This window comes from Xyrauchen texanus, chromosome 32, assembly GCF_025860055.1.
Source record: "Xyrauchen texanus isolate HMW12.3.18 chromosome 32, RBS_HiC_50CHRs, whole genome shotgun sequence".
Classification (NCBI taxonomy): Eukaryota; Metazoa; Chordata; class Actinopteri; order Cypriniformes; family Catostomidae; genus Xyrauchen; species Xyrauchen texanus.
The window spans coordinates 28,791,731-28,797,274 of NC_068307.1; positions in this window are offsets into that span (position 1 = coordinate 28,791,731).

Sequence of the window (5,544 nt, forward strand, 5' to 3'; positions counted from 1 at the left end):
TCATTGTGTTTCTGCAGGCGATAGTTCATGTGAAGAACTATATAAACGAGATAGGTAAAGTAATCCAGTATGAGGTGACGGAGAGTCTCTGAGAATATATACACTGTCATACTAACACAAGCCCGAGTCAGAACAGTATGATTGAGTGTGATTTTGTGAAATCATTCCCGAGCACATTTCACTCATTTACAGGTTCATAACTTCATTTTGGGGTCTTCTAGAATAGGGTTACAAACTTTAACACGCATTGTTTTTCTCGTACTGTACATCACTGCAGCACCTCTTTTCACCCTCTGTCTGAAACGCTCGGATTTACGTCCTGTCTCTTTAAAGCCCCCCTTCAGAAGAGCACAGTCTGCTCTGATTGGTCCGCTGGCCTAGTCTGTTGTGATTGGTCCACCCCTCAGAGCACGTGCCGGAAATGTAACGCCCCTTACCATAACAGCTTTAACAATACTGTAACTGCGTCCGTTTTAGCTCTTGTCAGTTCAATTCCGAGTCCGATAATGAAAGTTTGGAAGAAGAAGCTGATCGTCCCGAACCCCCTTCACAAGCACGATTTGAGCTGGACGTTTCACAGCGGTAAGTTTTGATTTTGGAGCTTTCTTACAGGTACACTGTTGATTCTAGTGAACCTAACAAAGCTTAAAAAGACGTAGTGCATCTAAGTTAGTCATCTTTCGCTGGAATGGGTGCAGCCGATCTTTTGTCGCCAGAGATATGAACGGAGAACAGAGACTCACCCGCGGTTGGACATTACCGGCACTATTACAGAGTTAGTGAGCAAGTTACCCGAGGAATACAGATAGCAGCCGTAACATTACAGCTTGTAATTATAATTAAACCTCCTCATTTTACCACCGATAAAGACTCACACACACATACACACACACACGCACATGCACACACACGCACGCACGCACACACATGCACACACACTCACGCGCGCACTCGCGCACACACACACACACACACTCACACACACACTCACACACACGCACACGCACACACGCACTCACACTGGCACACACACTCACACTCACACACACACACACTCACACACACGCACACACACTCACACTCACGCACACACACACACACACACACCCACATGCACACACATGCACACACACACACACACCTGATCTGCTCTCTCTGGTTTCTCACTCTCTGAATGTTAATGTCGTGCTGTTTCAGGTTAAGGGCAAACGGTCACAAATGCAGCAGATCTTAATTCGGTGACTGAACAATATCACACATCATCTCTGATATTTTATATCTGATTCCTCGATCCCAGTCAGGAATAACAGCTCTTTGGCTGAACTTAATTCAATCTTGGAGCGTGTTTCCACATGTTTGAAATGAGTTCTTAACTTAAAATTACAACGTAATCTCAACACAAACACTTTGTGTAGAAGGAACACAATTAGACGTGTCAGTGTAACTCAATTAAACCTCTTTTATTTCTTTTATGAATGTTGAAATCATTAACACGGCTCCAGACTATAATAATGACTTGCTGTTTTTAATCGATTTAGATTTGTGATCAGAATAAAAGAAAGACGCTCATAAATCTTTCGTCGGAGGTTTAATAACCGTATATAGTTGAGAAGATGCATTACCTCCTGTGTCATAAATATTCACACTCCTTTCATCATTTATACCAATATAAGAGATAAAAGAAGTTTTGTAGACAAAAATATAATTGTGCCACCATATTAATTTATTTCATTATATAACTCAAATTAATTAAAAAATGTTTTTGGAATGGATGACTTTGACTGAATAATAAAGAAAAGTAACCAATAAGTGCCCAACATAGATGGGAACTCCTTCAATGCTGTTTAAAAGCATCTCAGGGTGATTCCTCAAGAAGCTGCTGGAGAAAATGTCCAGAGTTCATGTCTGCAAATTCTAGAGAAATGGACACTACTGTGAAGATGCCCAAATATATCTCAGTTTGGATTAGTCACAACATAATTCCCATAGTTCCATTTCTGTTATTCCATAGTGTTCATGACTTTACTAATAACTTGGACCGGTAGTGATATATATATATACACACACACACAAACACAGTATATACATTGTTTAAAATATTGCCTTAGTCTTTGACTGTTAATACATTTACACAGAGACTACAAGAGTGCAAATTGAATGAAATTCCAGATGCAGTTTATTGTGCTACTCCCAATCAATAATTACCAGGAGAAAACAGTGCTACACAACAGTGCTACACAACAGTGCTACACAACAGTGTTACACAACAGTGCTACACAACAGTGCTACACAACAGTGTTACACAACAGTGCTACACAACAGTGCTACACAACAGTGTTACACAACTGTGTTACACAACAGTGCTACACAACAGTGCTACACAACGGTGTTACACAACGGTGCTACACAACAGTGTTACACAACAGTGCTACACAACAGTGTTACACAACAGTGCTACACAACAGTGCTACACAACGGTGTTACACAACGGTGCTACACAACGGTGCTACACAATGGTGTTACACAACAGTGCTACACAACAGTGCTACACAACGGTGTTACACAACGGTGCTACACAACGGTGCTACACAACACGGGACTTTTAATGATAAAGAATCCTGAAATACACATGGGACTCTTATTTTGAAATGTCTGCTCACAGTTTGAGTTCACTGATGGATGACTCGCTGAGAAAGTGACTCTGATTCAAACTGCTAACCTGAGCTCCTGAGTTCAAACCCTCAGTTCTTTTCGGGTGATTCATGAAAAGATCCAGTTCAAAAGAATCATTTGGTCATGACTCTCTCGTGTTGGGTTTGTTGTGTGTGCGCTGCAGCGAGTTCAACTCAACAGAACAGGTAAAAAGCGGCACGAGACACACTGGTGCTCTAAAGATATATTCAATAACCCACAAGATAATATCTGATGAAACCACATATGAACACACACAACCCGACTGTCGACATTTTAAATTATAGTCACAATAAATAATTTTTGGTCAGTCTGAAGCCCTGTAGTTTAGTAACTATGTTGTGGTTAGAACAGTATTTTCTCAACAAAGCAATTAATCAGTTTCATGTGCAACGTCTACCGGTCCTCATCGTCAGCTCAAGCTTCACACAAAACTCCAACATATCAGAAACTCTTCTAAATCAAACATCACAAAACATTCAACACTAATAAGTGTCCCCTTTATATTCATCTTCCACAAAAACACATCAAATAACACTTAATTTTAACATTAATGCTACACCATAAAAAGTATTCATGTAGTCCCAACTCAAATTGATTAAGTAAACTTAATGTGGCAGAGATGGGTCGTGATTCTACACACCCGGTCCCTTATCAGGCTAATCAAGTCTCCGAGAGGGATAAAGTCCGACTGCGGAAGATGGTGTGGGAGAGAGAGAGTGTTTACGGACATGTCCGTCATGTGTGTGTTTGTGTCTTTTGTTTAAGTTTATCATTAAATATATTATTTATATTGTCAAGCCGGTTCTCGCCTCCTCCTTTCCCATATATCACTTTACACTTACATTTCAACATTTCAAAGGGGTCATGAAGTGCTATTATTTCATACGTCATTGGTGTGTGTGTGTGTGTGTGTGTGTGTGTGTGTGTGTGTGTATGCGTGCGTGCGTGTGTGTGTGTGTGCATGTGAATTGTAACTTGACACCGCGTCTGTTAAAAGCAAGGAGGTACATGGCAGCGGTCAATGAGTCTGTATAGTTCATGTTTATATACAAAATAATAAAAAATAGTCCAGATTAGTGATAGGAAGTCTGATTCTTTTCTGCAAACCAGTTCTTTCGGATGGTTTGTTTCAATGAACCAGTTCAAAAAACTATTCACCAGCTCATTTACGTCATCACCTTGTGACATCACTATACATAATGCTAATACGCCGGCGTCGTAGAATACACGCACAAACACATTCAATAAAGCCATATGTAAGCGCATATTGCTGATTAATACATTTTATATAATTAAGTTACAATAATAAGGGTGTTTACTGTCATCAGTGTTTCATTCAGTGATATTACAATACATCCTACATCAAAGTGTTGCACCTAAAGCACCCAATATTGACATTAATATAAAAAGTGGATGTTCTACACATGTCTAAAGCATGTAAAGTGATTAAACTAGTCTTAATCAACTCATTATTTTTTACAGAAACCACGATCCAGATCATCACAACTTCAGATATAATTTGCATGCACAATACTCGATCGTAAAATTAATTTACATCTCTCGACTAAAACTTTTCCACACATTCAAGTCCTTGGTTCATACATGCTCATGAGCAGCTCACTGATCACCAGTTCTCTGTATTGTGTCCGAAAGAGGCGATTCTCAGTTCAGTGTACTGGTGTGACTGACTCAATGTACTGTTGACTCCAGAACTGCTGTCCTCGGATCAGTGTACTGTTGACTCCAGAACTGCTGTCCTCGGATCAGTGTACTGTTCACTCCAGAACTGCTGTCCTCGGATCAGTGTACTGTTGACTCCAGAACTGTTGTACTCGGGTCAGTGTACTGTTGACTCCAGAACTGTTGTACTCGGGTCAGTGTACTGTTGACTCCAGAACTGTTGTACTCGGGTCAGTGTACTGTTGACTCCAGAACTGTTGTACTCGGGTCAGTGTACTGTTGACTCCAGAACTGTTGTACTCGGGTCAGTGTACTGTTGACTCCAGAACTGTTGTACTCGGGTCAGTGTACTGTTGACTCCAGAACTGTTGTACTCGGGTCAGTGTACTATTCACTCCAGAACTGCTGTCCTCGGGTCAGTGTACTTTTGTCTCCAGAACTGTTGTACTCGGGTCAGTGTACTGTTGACTCCAGAACTGTTGAACTCGGGTCAGTGTACTGTTGACTCCAGAACTGTTGTACTCGGGTCAGTGTACTGTTGACTCCAGAACTGTTGTACTCGGGTCAGTGTACTGTTGACTCCAGAACTGTTGTACTCGGGTCAGTGTACTGTTGACTCCAGAACTGTTGTACTCGGGTCAGTGTACTGTTGACTTGAGAACTGCTGCACTCGGGTCAGTGTACTGTTGACTCCAGAACTGTTGTACTCGGGTCAGTGTACTGTTGACTTGAGAACTGCTGTACTCGGGTCAGTGTACTGTTGACTCCAGAACTGTTGTACTCGGGTCAGTGTACTGTTGACTCCAGAACTGTTGTACTCGGGTCAGTGTACTGTTGACTCCAGAACTGTTGAACTCGGGTCAGTGTACTGTTGACTCCAGAACTGTTGTACTTCGGGTCAGTGTACTGTTGACTCCAGAACTGTTGTACTCGGGTCAGTGTACTGTTGACTCCAGAACTGTTGTACTCGGGTCAGTGTACTGTTGACTCCAGAACTGTTGAACTCGGGTCAGTGTACTGTTGACTCCAGAACTGTTGTACTCGGGTCAGTGTACTGTTGACTCCAGAACTGTTGTACTCGGTCAGTGTACTGTTGACTCGAGAACTGTTGTACTCGGGTCAGTGTACTGTTGACTCCAGAACTGTTGTACTCGGGTCAGTGTACTGTTG